General features: G+C 51.4%; 6 non-coding genes across 6 annotated transcripts; all 6 read right to left on the bottom strand.

Moving 5' to 3' along the window:
- Nucleotides 1–81: 81 nt before the first annotated feature.
- LOC140455729 (U1 spliceosomal RNA) lies at nt 82–245 on the bottom strand. The gene has a single exon (XR_011952992.1). It is a non-coding gene; the product is annotated as a U1 spliceosomal RNA (small nuclear RNA).
- Nucleotides 246–2,739: 2,494 nt separating this feature from the next.
- LOC140455746 (U1 spliceosomal RNA) lies at nt 2,740–2,903 on the bottom strand. Its single transcript, XR_011953009.1, has one exon. It is a non-coding gene; the product is annotated as a U1 spliceosomal RNA (small nuclear RNA).
- A 2,392-nt stretch (nt 2,904–5,295) lies between these two features.
- Nucleotides 5,296–5,459, bottom strand: LOC140455743 (U1 spliceosomal RNA). The gene has a single exon (XR_011953006.1). It is a non-coding gene; the product is annotated as a U1 spliceosomal RNA (small nuclear RNA).
- A 2,469-nt stretch (nt 5,460–7,928) lies between these two features.
- Nucleotides 7,929–8,092, bottom strand: LOC140455713 (U1 spliceosomal RNA). Its single transcript, XR_011952977.1, has one exon. It is a non-coding gene; the product is annotated as a U1 spliceosomal RNA (small nuclear RNA).
- A 2,494-nt stretch (nt 8,093–10,586) lies between these two features.
- On the bottom strand, nt 10,587–10,750 carry LOC140455728 (U1 spliceosomal RNA). Its single transcript, XR_011952991.1, has one exon. It is a non-coding gene; the product is annotated as a U1 spliceosomal RNA (small nuclear RNA).
- Nucleotides 10,751–13,244: 2,494 nt separating this feature from the next.
- LOC140455726 (U1 spliceosomal RNA) lies at nt 13,245–13,408 on the bottom strand. Its single transcript, XR_011952990.1, has one exon. It is a non-coding gene; the product is annotated as a U1 spliceosomal RNA (small nuclear RNA).
- Between the last annotated feature and the right edge of the window lie 1,333 nt (nt 13,409–14,741).

Here is a 14,741-nt window from a genome sequence, read left to right as displayed (position 1 = left end):
AGCCGTGAGACGGCAAGCTGCAGTATAACAGCACTGCCTACAGAAAAAGTGCAATTTAGATTCTGCCATTAGTTTGTATATCAGGGGAGAGCGCGAACGCAGTCCCCCACTACCACAAATTTTGCAGTCGAGTATCCCGCATTTGGGGACATCGCAGGCGTCCGCACACCCAAAGTGCAATGGGATAGCCTCATCCTGGGAGCGCCACCGCACTGATCATGTCAGCTCCCCTGCCAGGTAAGTATGCTCAGCGCTCACACTCGCTCACACCCCACAACAGCCGCTCCCTCTCACTCTCACACTCACTCACTTTTGCAACATCGAACATTCACTTACTCAACCTGCCCTGCCTGTCGATCAGCTTCATTCTTCAAATGGATCACCGAATGTCTCCAGGACTCCCGTTTTACTCAAATACCACCCACGGCTGCGCCTGCACTGCTTATCTGCATGTATCCCTTCAAAGGACGCGCCCCGCCCCTGTTTCCTTCAGGCTGCCTCCTGATTCGCGGAAAAAGAGGAAGGAAAGTTCCAACTTTCTTTTCAAACACTCGTCCGAATTTGATGTCAACGCGAATAAAAGCAATTTACAATCTTTGATTGTGAAACTGGAAGCAGTTTTTAAAACCAATTTGCCTCGACTTTCTACAATGTCTAGCTGCAGCTTTGCAAAACTCTCTTCAATCAGATTAGTGACTTCAGGTTGAAATCACATCCAAGATTAAGGGTGCCAGGGAAACATATTTTTCAACATTATGTTGGACGAGACACGAAACTGAGACCACCGCCTCGTCTGGCTGCACATTCCGAGCACTCGCCACCCTCTGTGTAAAATAAACTGGCCTGTGATTAAAATGTAATCGTCCTTTTCTTCCGTATCTGATTTACCTGCTGCTTTCCCTGGGGTAAAGGATTCCAAATTTAAAGGGCATAGGTTTCGGGTGAAAAGGGAAAGATTTCAAAGGGATCTAGGGGGCAACTATTGCACACAGAGGGGTGCTGCGTGGACGCAATGAGCTACCAGAGGAAGTGATGGAGGTTGGTACAATTACAACATGCGAAAGGCATCTGAATGGCGAAATGAATAGGAAGGGTTCAGAGGGATAAGGGCCAAGTGCTGACAAATGGGACAAGATTAAATTAGGATACCTGGATTACTGCGGAGCAGCTGTGCGGCAGAACAAAGTGGGCTGGAGACCTGGATCAGTGCAGGGCAGCTGTGAGCCAGCACACATTGGGCTGGAGGCCTAGAGTGGTGTGGTGAGGCTGAGAGGCAGAACAGAGTAGGCTGGAGGCCTGGATTAGTGTGGAGCAGCTGTGAGCCAGCACACAGTGTTCTGGAGGCCTAGTGTGGTGTGGAGAGGCTGAGAGGCAGAACAGAATTGGCTGGTGGCCTGGATTAGTGTGCAGCAGCTGTAAGGAAGGATAGAGTGAGCCAGAGGCCTGGATCAGTGCACAGCAGCTTTGAGGCAAAACAGAGTGAGCCAGAGGCCTGGATCAGTGTGGAGCAGCTGAGAGCTGAAGAAGAGCCGATGGAGAGATGCAACAGCCTTGAATGGCTGAGAGCTGGATTGGAGCTGATTCGAGGCCCGGATGAGCACAGGATGACTGAGAGCTGGATTGGAGTGGATTAGAGGCCTGGATCAGTACAGGATGGCTGAGAGCTGGATGGGACAGGATTAGAGGCCTGGATCAGTACAGAATGGCTGAGAGCTGGATGGAGGCGGATTAGAGGGCTGTGTCAGTACAGAATGGCTGAGAGCTGGATGAGTCTGCATTAGAGGCCTGAATCAGTACAGAATTGCAGAAAGTTGGATTGGAGTGGATTAGAGGCCAGTATCTGTTCAGAATGGCTGAGAGCTGGATGGGGGCGGATTAGAGGATTGTATCCATACAGGATGGCTGAGAGCTGGACTGGAGAGGATTAGAGGCCTGTATCAGGACAGAATGGCTGAGAGCTGGATGGGGGGGTGCGAATTAGAGGCCTGCGTCAGGACAGAATGGCTGAGAGCTGGATGGGACAGGATTCGAGGCCTGGGTCAGTACAGAATGGCTGAGGCCTGTATCAGTACATAATGGCTGAGAGCTGAATTGGAGCAGACTGGAGACTTGGAGCAGAGCGAAAGCGGTAATTGGACTGGAGGTGGTTGTGGAGCTGGGGGAAGCTTGCTGTGAAGGTGATAGGTACATGCAAGTGGGTGGGGGTTGGGGAGCACTGATGGGGATAGGTCAGTGTGGAGTGTGGAGTGGATAGGTGGGAAGGAAAATGGACAGGTGGGACAAGTCAAGTGGAGGGGCGCGTCTGAGATGAGGTGGGGGTGGAAGATGAGGAAACGGCTGAAGTCAACATTGATGCTGTGTGGTTGGAGGGTCCGAAGGCGGAAGATTGCTCCCCCCAGGCGTGAGGTGGGCTGGATTTTGCACTTTGTCGCTCAGGGTGTTGATGCCCTTGCTTGGTAGGTTGACGAAGCAGCAAATGGTGGTAAGACATGGAGCAGATGGTGACTGAGAGCAGTTAAGAGGGAAGGTGTTTAAGGAGCATGGAGAGAGATATCGTGAGGCAATAGAGGGAAATGGTCATATATGCAGCAGAGGTATGGGGGCCGCCTAACGGTTTTAAAGTTAGGACGGATCTTGCTTGGAGAGAGAAGTTAACGGAGCCGTGAGACGGCAAGCTGCAGTATAACAGCACTGCCTACAGAAAAAGTGCAATTTAGATTCTGCCATTAGTTTGTATATCAGGGGAGAGCGCGAACGCAGTCCCCCACTACCACAAATTTTGCAGTCGAGTATCCCGCATTTGGGGACATCGCAGGCGTCCGCACACCCAAAGTGCAATGGGATAGCCTCATTCTGGGAGCGCCACCGCACTGATCATGTCAGCTCCCCTGCCAGGTAAGCATGCTCAGCGCTCACACTCGCTCACACCCCACAACAGCCGCTCCCTCTCACTCTCACACTCACTCACTTTTGCAACATCGAACATTCACTTACTCAACCTGCCCTGCCTGTCGATCAGCTTCATTCTTCAAATGGATCACCGAATGTCTCCAGGACTCCCGTTTTACTCAAATACCACCCACGGCTGCGCCTGCACTGCTTATCTGCATGTATCCCTTCAAAGGACGCGCCCCGCCCCTGTTTCCTTCAGGCTGCCTCCTGATTCGCGGAAAAAGAGGAAGAAAAGTTCCAACTTTCTTTTCAAACACTCGTCCGAATTTGATGTCAACGCGAATAAAAGCAACTTACAATCTTTGATTGTGAAACTGGAAGCAGTTTTTAAAACCAATTTGCCTCGACTTTCTACAATGTCTAGCTGCAGCTTTGCAAAACTCTCTTCAATCAGATTAGTGACTTCAGGTTGAAATCACATCCAAGATTAAGGGTGCCAGGGAAACATATTTTTCAACATTATGTTGGACGAGACACGAAACTGAGACCACCGCCTCGTCTGGCTGCACATTCCGAGCACTCGCCACCCTCTGTGTAAAATAAACTGGCCTGTGATTAAAATGTAATCGTCCTTTTCTTCCGTATCTGATTTACCTGCTGCTTTCCCTGGGGTAAAGGATTCCAAATTTAAAGGGCATAGGTTTCGGGTGAGAAGGGAAAGATTTCAAAGGGATCTAGGGGGCAACTATTGCACGCAGAGGGGTGCTGCGTGGACGCAATGAGCTACCAGAGGAAGTGATGGAGGTTGGTACAATTACAACATGCGAAAGGCATCTGAATGGCGAAATGAATAGGAAGGGTTCAGAGGGATAAGGGCCAAGTGCTGACAAATGGGACAAGATTAAATTAGGATACCTGGATTACTGCGGAGCAGCTGTGCGGCAGAACAAAGTGGGCTGGAGACCTGGATCAGTGCAGGGCAGCTGTGAGCCAGCACACATTGGGCTGGAGGCCTAGAGTGGTGTGGTGAGGCTGAGAGGCAGAACAGAGTAGGCTGGAGGCCTGGATTAGTGTGGAGCAGCTGTGAGCCAGCACACAGTGTTCTGGAGGCCTAGTGTGGTGTGGAGAGGCTGAGAGGCAGAACAGAATTGGCTGGTGGCCTGGATTAGTGTGCAGCAGCTGTAAGGAAGAATAGAGTGAGCCAGAGGCCTGGATCAGTGCACAGCAGCTTTGAGGCAAAACAGAGTGAGCCAGAGGCCTGGATCAGTGTGGAGCAGCTGAGAGCTGAAGAAGAGCCGATGGAGAGATGCAACAGCCTTGAATGGCTGAGAGCTGGATTGGAGCTGATTCGAGGCCCGGATGAGCACAGGATGACTGAGAGCTGGATTGGAGTGGATTAGAGGCCTGGATCAGTACAGGATGGCTGAGAGCTGGATGGGACAGGATTAGAGGCCTGGATCAGTACAGAATGGCTGAGAGCTGGATGGAGGCGGATTAGAGGGCTGTGTCAGTACAGAATGGCTGAGAGCTGGATGAGTCTGCATTAGAGGCCTGAATCAGTACAGAATTGCAGAAAGTTGGATTGGAGTGGATTAGAGGCCAGTATCTGTTCAGAATGGCTGAGAGCTGGATGGGGGCGGATTAGAGGATTGTATCCATACAGGATGGCTGAGAGCTGGATTGGAGAGGATTAGAGGCCTGGGTCAGTACAGAATGGCTGAGGCCTGTATCAGTACATAATGGCTGAGAGCTGAATTGGAGCAGACTGGAGACTTGGAGCAGAGCGAAAGCGGTAATTGGACTGGAGGTGGTTGTGGAGCTGGGGGAAGCTTGCTGTGAAGGTGATAGGTACATGCAAGTGGGTGGGGGGTGGGGAGCATTGATGGGGATAGGTCAGTGTGGAGTGTGGAGTGGATAGGTGGGAAGGAAAATGGACAGGTGGGACAAGTCAAGTGGAGGGGCGCGTCTGAGATGAGGTGGGGGTGGAAGATGAGGAAACGGCTGAAGTCAACATTGATGCTGTGTGGTTGGAGGGTCCGAAGGCGGAAGATTGCTCCCCCCAGGCGTGAGGTGGGCTGGATTTTGCACTTTGTCGCTCAGGGTGTTGATGCCCTTGCTTGGTAGGTTGACGAAGCAGCAAATGGTGGTAAGACATGGAGCAGATGGTGACTGAGAGCAGTTAAGAGGGAAGGTGTTTAAGTAGCATGTCGAGAGATATCGTGAGGCAATAGAGGGAAATGGTCACATATGCAGCAGAGGTATGGGGGCCGCCTAACGGTTTTAAAGTTAGGACGGATCTTGCTTGGAGAGAGAAGTTAACGGAGCCGTGAGGAGGCAAGCTGCAGTATAACAGCACTGCCTACAGAAAAAGGGCAATTTAGATTCTGCCATTAGTTTGTATATCAGAGGAGAGCGCGAACGCAGTCCCCCACTACCACAAATTTTGCAGTCGAGTATCCCGCATTTGGGGACATCGCAGGCGTCCGCACACCCAAAGTGCAATGGGATAGCCTCATTCTGGGAGCGCCACCGCACTGATCATGTCAGCTCCCCTGCCAGGTAAGTATGCTCAACACTCACACTCGCTCACACCCCACAACAGCCGCTCCCTCTCACTCTCACACTCACTCACTTTTGCAACATCGGACATTCACTTACTCAACCTGCCCTGCCTGTCGATCAGCTTCATTCTTCAAATGGATCACCGAATGTCTCCAGGACTCCCGTTTTACTCAAATACCACCCACGGCTGCGCCTGCACTGCTTATCTGCATGTATCCCTTCAAAGGACGCGCCCCGCCCCTGTTTCCTTCAGGCTGCCTCCTGATTCGCGGAAAAAGAGGAGGGAAAGTTCCAACTTTCTATTCAAACACTCGTCCGAATTTGATGTCAACGCGAATAAAAGCAACTTCCAATCTTTGATTGTGAAAACTGGAAGCAGTTTTTAAAACCAATTTGCCTCGACTTTCTACAATGTCTAGCTGCAGCTTTGCAAATCTCTCTTCAATCAGATTAGTGACTTCAGGTTGAAATCACATGCAAGATTAAGGGTGCCAGGGAAACATATTTTTCAACATTATGTTGGACGAGACACGAAACTGAGACCACCGCCTCGTCTGGCTCCACATTCCGAGCACTCACCACCCTCTGTGTAAAATAAACTGGCCTGTGATTAAAATGTAATCGTCCTTTTCTTCCGCGTCTGATTTACCTGCTGCTTTCCCTGGGGTAAAGGATTCCAAATTTAAAGGGCATAGGTTTCGGGTGAGAAGGGAGAGATTTCAAAGGGATCTAGGGGGCAACTATTGCACACAGAGGGGTGCTGCGTGGACGCAATGAGCTACCAGAGGAAGTGATGGAGGTTGGTACAATTACAACATGCGAAAGGCATCTGAATGGCGAAATGAATAGGAAGGGTTCAGAGGGATAAGGGCCAAGTGCTGACAAATGGGACAAGATTAAATTAGGATACCTGGATTACTGCGGAGCAGCTGTGCGGCAGAACAAAGTGGGCTGGAGACCTGGATCAGTGCAGGGCAGCTGTGAGCCAGCACACATTGGGCTGGAGGCCTAGAGTGGTGTGGTGAGGCTGAGAGGCAGAACAGAGTAGGCTGGAGGCCTGGATTAGTGTGGAGCAGCTGTGAGCCAGCACACAGTGTTCTGGAGGCCTAGTGTGGTGTGGAGAGGCTGAGAGGCAGAACAGAATTGGCTGGTGGCCTGGATTAGTGTGCAGCAGCTGTAAGGAAGAATAGAGTGAGCCAGAGGCCTGGATCAGTGCACAGCAGCTTTGAGGCAAAACAGAGTGAGCCAGAGGCCTGGATCAGTGTGGAGCAGCTGAGAGCTGAAGAAGAGCCGATGGAGAGATGCAACAGCCTTGAATGGCTGAGAGCTGGATTGGAGCTGATTCGAGGCCCGGATGAGCACAGGATGACTGAGAGCTGGATTGGAGTGGATTAGAGGCCTGGATCAGTACAGGATGGCTGAGAGCTGGATGGGACAGGATTAGAGGCCTGGATCAGTACAGAATGGCTGAGAGCTGGATGGAGGCGGATTAGAGGGCTGTGTCAGTACAGAATGGCTGAGAGCTGGATGAGTCTGCATTAGAGGCCTGAATCAGTACAGAATTGCAGAAAGTTGGATTGGAGTGGATTAGAGGCCAGTATCTGTTCAGAATGGCTGAGAGCTGGATGGGGGCGGATTAGAGGATTGTATCCATACAGGATGGCTGAGAGCTGGACTGGAGAGGATTAGAGGCCTGTATCAGGACAGAATGGCTGAGAGCTGGATGGGGGGGTGCGAATTAGAGGCCTGCGTCAGGACAGAATGGCTGAGAGCTGGATGGGACAGGATTCGAGGCCTGGGTCAGTACAGAATGGCTGAGAGCTGAATTGGAGCAGACTGGAGACTTGGAGCAGAGCGAAAGCGGTAATTGGACTGGAGGTGGTTGTGGAGCTGGGGGAAGCTTGCTGTGAAGGTGATAGGTACATGCAAGTGGGTGGGGGTTGGGGAGCATTGATGGGGATAGGTCAGTGTGGAGTGTGGAGTGGATAGGTGGGAAGGAAAATGGACAGGTGGGACAAGTCAAGTGGAGGGGCGCGTCTGAGATGAGGTGGGGGTGGAAGATGAGGAAACGGCTGAAGTCAACATTGATGCTGTGTGGTTGGAGGGTCCGAAGGCGGAAGATTGCTCCCCCCAGGCGTGAGGTGGGCTGGATTTTGCACTTTGTCGCTCAGGGTGTTGATGCCCTTGCTTGGTAGGTTGACGAAGCAGCAAATGGTGGTAAGACATGGAGCAGATGGTGACTGAGAGCAGTTAAGAGGGAAGGTGTTTAAGGAGCATGTAGAGAGATATCGTGAGGCAATAGAGGGAAATGGTCATATATGCAGCAGAGGTATGGGGGCCGCCTAACGGTTTTAAAGTTAGGACGGATCTTGCTTGGAGAGGGAAGTTAACGGAGCCGTGAGAAGGCAAGCTGCAGTATAACAGCACTGCCTACAGAAAAAGTGCAATTTAGATTCTGCCATTAGTTTGTATATCAGGGGAGAGCGCGAACGCAGTCCCCCACTACCACAAATTTTGCAGTCGAGTATCCCGCATTTGGGGACATCGCAGGCGTCAGCACACCCAAAGTGCAATGGGATAGCCTCATCCTGGGAGCGCCACCGCACTGATCATGTCAGCTCCCCTGCCAGGTAAGTATGCTCAGCGCTCACACTCGCTCACACCCCACAACAGCCGCTCCCTCTCACTCTCACACTCACTCACTTTTGCAACATCGAACATTCACTTACTCAACCTGCCCTGCCTGTCGATCAGCTTCATTCTTCAAATGGATCACCGAATGTCTCCAGGACTCCCGTTTTACTCAAATACCACCCACGGCTGCGCCTGCACTGCTTATCTGCATGTATCCCTTCAAAGGACGCGCCCCGCCCCTGTTTCCTTCAGGCTGCCTCCTGATTCGCGGAAAAAGAGGAAGGAAAGTTCCAACTTTCTTTTCAAACACTCGTCCGAATTTGATGTCAACGCGAATAAAAGCAACTTACAATCTTTGATTGTGAAACTGGAAGCAGTTTTTAAAACCAATTTGCCTCGACTTTCTACAATGTCTAGCTGCAGCTTTGCAAAACTCTCTTCAATCAGATTAGTGACTTCAGGTTGAAATCACATACAAGATTAAGGGTGCCAGGGAAACATATTTTTCAACATTATGTTGGACGAGACACGAAACTGAGACCACCGCCTCGTCTGGCTGCACATTCCGAGCACTCACCACCCTCTGTGTAAAATAAACTGGCCTGTGATTAAAATGTAATCGTCCTTTTCTTCCGCGTCTGATTTACCTGCTGCTTTCCCTGGGGTAAAGGATTCCAAATTTAAAGGGCATAGGTTTCGGGTGAGAAGGGAGAGATTTCAAAGGGATCTAGGGGGCAACTATTGCACACAGAGGGGTGCTGCGTGGACGCAATGAGCTACCAGAGGAAGTGATGGAGGTTGGTACAATTACAACATGCGAAAGGCATCTGAATGGCGAAATGAATAGGAAGGGTTCAGAGGGATAAGGGCCAAGTGCTGACAAATGGGACAAGATTAAATTAGGATACCTGGATTACTGCGGAGCAGCTGTGCGGCAGAACAAAGTGGGCTGGAGACCTGGATCAGTGCAGGGCAGCTGTGAGCCAGCACACATTGGGCTGGAGGCCTAGAGTGGTGTGGTGAGGCTGAGAGGCAGAACAGAGTAGGCTGGAGGCCTGGATTAGTGTGGAGCAGCTGTGAGCCAGCACACAGTGTTCTGGAGGCCTAGTGTGGTGTGGAGAGGCTGAGAGGCAGAACAGAATTGGCTGGTGGCCTGGATTAGTGTGCAGCAGCTGTAAGGAAGGATAGAGTGAGCCAGAGGCCTGGATCAGTGCACAGCAGCTTTGAGGCAAAACAGAGTGAGCCAGAGGCCTGGATCAGTGTGGAGCAGCTGAGAGCTGAAGAAGAGCCGATGGAGAGATGCAACAGCCTTGAATGGCTGAGAGCTGGATTGGAGCTGATTCGAGGCCCGGATGAGCACAGGATGACTGAGAGCTGGATTGGAGTGGATTAGAGGCCTGGATCAGTACAGGATGGCTGAGAGCTGGATGGGACAGGATTAGAGGCCTGGATCAGTACAGAATGGCTGAGAGCTGGATGGAGGCGGATTAGAGGGCTGTGTCAGTACAGAATGGCTGAGAGCTGGATGAGTCTGCATTAGAGGCCTGAATCAGTACAGAATTGCAGAAAGTTGGATTGGAGTGGATTAGAGGCCAGTATCTGTTCAGAATGGCTGAGAGCTGGATGGGGGCGGATTAGAGGATTGTATCCATACAGGATGGCTGAGAGCTGGACTGGAGAGGATTAGAGGCCTGTATCAGGACAGAATGGCTGAGAGCTGGATGGGGGGGTGCGAATTAGAGGCCTGCGTCAGGACAGAATGGCTGAGAGCTGGATGGGACAGGATTCGAGGCCTGGGTCAGTACAGAATGGCTGAGGCCTGTATCAGTACATAATGGCTGAGAGCTGAATTGGAGCAGACTGGAGACTTGGAGCAGAGCGAAAGCGGTAATTGGACTGGAGGTGGTTGTGGAGCTGGGGGAAGCTTGCTGTGAAAGTGATAGGTACATGCAAGTGGGTGGGGGTTGGGGAGCACTGATGGGGATAGGTCAGTGTGGAGTGTGGAGTGGATAGGTGGGAAGGAAAATGGACAGGTGGGACAAGTCAAGTGGAGGGGCGCGTCTGAGATGAGGTGGGGGTGGAAGATGAGGAAACGGCTGAAGTCAACATTGATGCTGTGTGGTTGGAGGGTCCGAAGGCGGAAGATTGCTCCCCCCAGGCGTGAGGTGGGCTGGATTTTGCACTTTGTCGCTCAGGGTGTTGATGCCCTTGCTTGGTAGGTTGACGAAGCAGCAAATGGTGGTAAGACATGGAGCAGATGGTGACTGAGAGCAGTTAAGAGGGAAGGTGTTTAAGGAGCATGGAGAGAGATATCGTGAGGCAATAGAGGGAAATGGTCATATATGCAGCAGAGGTATGGGGGCCGCCTAACGGTTTTAAAGTTAGGACGGATCTTGCTTGGAGAGGGAAGTTAACGGAGCCGTGAGACGGCAAGCTGCAGTATAACAGCACTGCCTACAGAAAAAGTGCAATTTAGATTCTGCCATTAGTTTGTATATCAGGGGAGAGCGCGAACGCAGTCCCCCACTACCACAAATTTTGCAGTCGAGTATCCCGCATTTGGGGACATCGCAGGCGTCCGCACACCCAAAGTGCAATGGGATAGCCTCATCCTGGGAGCGCCACCGCACTGATCATGTCAGCTCCCCTGCCAGGTAAGTATGCTCAGCGCTCACACTCGCTCACACCCCACAACAGCCGCTCCCTCTCACTCTCACACTCACTCACTTTTGCAACATCGAACATTCACTTACTCAACCTGCCCTGCCTGTCGATCAGCTTCATTCTTCAAATGGATCACCGAATGTCTCCAGGACTCCCGTTTTACTCAAATACCACCCACGGCTGCGCCTGCACTGCTTATCTGCATGTATCCCTTCAAAGGACGCGCCCCGCCCCTGTTTCCTTCGGGCTGCCTCCTGATTCGCGGAAAAAGAGGAAGGAAAGTTCCAACTTTCTTTTCAAACACTCGTCCGAATTTGATGTCAACGCGAATAAAAGCAACTTACAATCTTTGATTGTGAAACTGGAAGCAGTTTTTAAAACCAATTTGCCTCGACTTTCTACAATGTCTAGCTGCAGCTTTGCAAAACTCTCTTCAATCAGATTAGTGACTTCAGGTTGAAATCACATCCAAGATTAAGGGTGCCAGGGAAACATATTTTTCAACATTATGTTGGACGAGACACGAAACTGAGACCACCGCCTCGTCTGGCTGCACATTCCGAGCACTCGCCACCCTCTGTGTAAAATAAACTGGCCTGTGATTAAAATGTAATCGTCCTTTTCTTCCGTATCTGATTTACCTGCTGCTTTCCCTGGGGTAAAGGATTCCAAATTTAAAGGGCATAGGTTTCGGGTGAGAAGGGAAAGATTTCAAAGGGATCTAGGGGGCAACTATTGCACACAGAGGGGTGCTGCGTGGACGCAATGAGCTACCAGAGGAAGTGATGGAGGTTGGTACAATTACAACATGCGAAAGGCATCTGAATGGCGAAATGAATAGGAAGGGTTCAGAGGGATAAGGGCCAAGTGCTGACAAATGGGACAAGATTAAATTAGGATACCTGGATTACTGCGGAGCAGCTGTGCGGCAGAACAAAGTGGGCTGGAGACCTGGATCAGTGCAGGGCAGCTGTGAGCCAGCACACATTGGGCTGGAGGCCTAGAGTGGTGTGGTGAGGCTGAGAGGCAGAACAGAGTAGGCTGGAGGCCTGGATTAGTGTGGAGCAGCTGTGAGCCAGCACACAGTGTTCTGGAGGCCTAGTGTGGTGTGGAGAGGCTGAGAGGCAGAACAGAATTGGCTGGTGGCCTGGATTAGTGTGCAGCAGCTGTAAGGAAGGATAGAGTGAGCCAGAGGCCTGGATCAGTGCACAGCAGCTTTGAGGCAAAACAGAGTGAGCCAGAGGCCTGGATCAGTGTGGAGCAGCTGAGAGCTGAAGAAGAGCCGATGGAGAGATGCAACAGCCTTGAATGGCTGAGAGCTGGATTGGAGCTGATTCGAGGCCCGGATGAGCACAGGATGACTGAGAGCTGGATTGGAGTGGATTAGAGGCCTGGATCAGTACAGGATGGCTGAGAGCTGGATGGGACAGGATTAGAGGCCTGGATCAGTACAGAATGGCTGAGAGCTGGATGGAGGCGGATTAGAGGGCTGTGTCAGTACAGAATGGCTGAGAGCTGGATGAGTCTGCATTAGAGGCCTGAATCAGTACAGAATTGCAGAAAGTTGGATTGGAGTGGATTAGAGGCCAGTATCTGTTCAGAATGGCTGAGAGCTGGATGGGGGCGGATTAGAGGATTGTATCCATACAGGATGGCTGAGAGCTGGACTGGAGAGGATTAGAGGCCTGTATCAGGACAGAATGGCTGAGAGCTGGATGGGGGGGTGCGAATTAGAGGCCTGCGTCAGGACAGAATGGCTGAGAGCTGGATGGGACAGGATTCGAGGCCTGGGTCAGTACAGAATGGCTGAGGCCTGTATCAGTACATAATGGCTGAGAGCTGAATTGGAGCAGACTGGAGACTTGGAGCAGAGCGAAAGCGGTAATTGGACTGGAGGTGGTTGTGGAGCTGGGGGAAGCTTGCTGTGAAGGTGATAGGTACATGCAAGTGGGTGGGGGTTGGGGAGCACTGATGGGGATAGGTCAGTGTGGAGTGTGGAGTGGATAGGTGGGAAGGAAAATGGACAGGTGGGACAAGTCAAGTGGAGGGGCGCGTCTGAGATGAGGTGGGGGTGGAAGATGAGGAAACGGCTGAAGTCAACATTGATGCTGTGTGGTTGGAGGGTCCGAAGGCGGAAGATTGCTCCCCCCAGGCGTGAGGTGGGCTGGATTTTGCACTTTGTCGCTCAGGGTGTTGATGCCCTTGCTTGGTAGGTTGACGAAGCAGCAAATGGTGGTAAGACATGGAGCAGATGGTGACTGAGAGCAGTTAAGAGGGAAGGTGTTTAAGGAGCATGGAGAGAGATATCGTGAGGCAATAGAGGGAAATGGTCATATATGCAGCAGAGGTATGGGGGCCGCCTAACGGTTTTAAAGTTAGGACGGATCTTGCTTGGAGAGGGAAGTTAACGGAGCCGTGAGACGGCAAGCTGCAGTATAACAGCACTGCCTACAGAAAAAGTGCAATTTAGATTCTGCCATTAGTTTGTATATCAGGGGAGAGCGCGAACGCAGTCCCCCACTACCACAAATTTTGCAGTCGAGTATCCCGCATTTGGGGACATCGCAGGCGTCCGCACACCCAAAGTGCAATGGGATAGCCTCATCCTGGGAGCGCCACCGCACTGATCATGTCAGCTCCCCTGCCAGGTAAGTATGCTCAGCGCTCACACTCGCTCACACCCCACAACAGCCGCTCCCTCTCACTCTCACACTCACTCACTTTTGCAACATCGAACATTCACTTACTCAACCTGCCCTGCCTGTCGATCAGCTTCATTCTTCAAATGGATCACCGAATGTCTCCAGGACTCCCGTTTTACTCAAATACCACCCACGGCTGCGCCTGCACTGCTTATCTGCATGTATCCCTTCAAAGGACGCGCCCCGCCCCTGTTTCCTTCGGGCTGCCTCCTGATTCGCGGAAAAAGAGGAAGGAAAGTTCCAACTTTCTTTTCAAACACTCGTCCGAATTTGATGTCAACGCGAATAAAAGCAACTTACAATCTTTGATTGTGAAACTGGAAGCAGTTTTTAAAACCAATTTGCCTCGACTTTCTACAATGTCTAGCTGCAGCTTTGCAAAACTCTCTTCAATCAGATTAGTGACTTCAGGTTGAAATCACATCCAAGATTAAGGGTGCCAGGGAAACATATTTTTCAACATTATGTTGGACGAGACACGAAACTGAGACCACCGCCTCGTCTGGCTGCACATTCCGAGCACTCGCCACCCTCTGTGTAAAATAAACTGGCCTGTGATTAAAATGTAATCGTCCTTTTCTTCCGTATCTGATTTACCTGCTGCTTTCCCTGGGGTAAAGGATTCCAAATTTAAAGGGCATAGGTTTCGGGTGAGAAGGGAAAGATTTCAAAGGGATCTAGGGGGCAACTATTGCACACAGAGGGGTGCTGCGTGGACGCAATGAGCTACCAGAGGAAGTGATGGAGGTTGGTACAATTACAACATGCGAAAGGCATCTGAATGGCGAAATGAATAGGAAGGGTTCAGAGGGATAAGGGCCAAGTGCTGACAAATGGGACAAGATTAAATTAGGATACCTGGATTACTGCGGAGCAGCTGTGCGGCAGAACAAAGTGGGCTGGAGACCTGGATCAGTGCAGGGCAGCTGTGAGCCAGCACACATTGGGCTGGAGGCCTAGAGTGGTGTGGTGAGGCTGAGAGGCAGAACAGAGTAGGCTGGAGGCCTGGATTAGTGTGGAGCAGCTGTGAGCCAGCACACAGTGTTCTGGAGGCCTAGTGTGGTGTGGAGAGGCTGAGAGGCAGAACAGAATTGGCTGGTGGCCTGGATTAGTGTGCAGCAGCTGTAAGGAAGGATAGAGTGAGCCAGAGGCCTGGATCAGTGCACAGCAGCTTTGAGGCAAAACAGAGTGAGCCAGAGGCCTGGATCAGTGTGGAGCAGCTGAGAGCTGAAGAAGAGCCGATGGAGAGATGCAACAGCCTTGAATGGCTGAGAGCTGGATTGGAGC

This window comes from Chiloscyllium punctatum, chromosome 30 (assembly GCF_047496795.1).
Source record: "Chiloscyllium punctatum isolate Juve2018m chromosome 30, sChiPun1.3, whole genome shotgun sequence".
Lineage (NCBI taxonomy): Eukaryota > Metazoa > Chordata > Chondrichthyes > Orectolobiformes > Hemiscylliidae > Chiloscyllium > Chiloscyllium punctatum.
The sequence above is the reverse complement of the archived record's forward strand: the minus strand, read 5'-3'. Positions and strand labels throughout refer to the sequence as shown.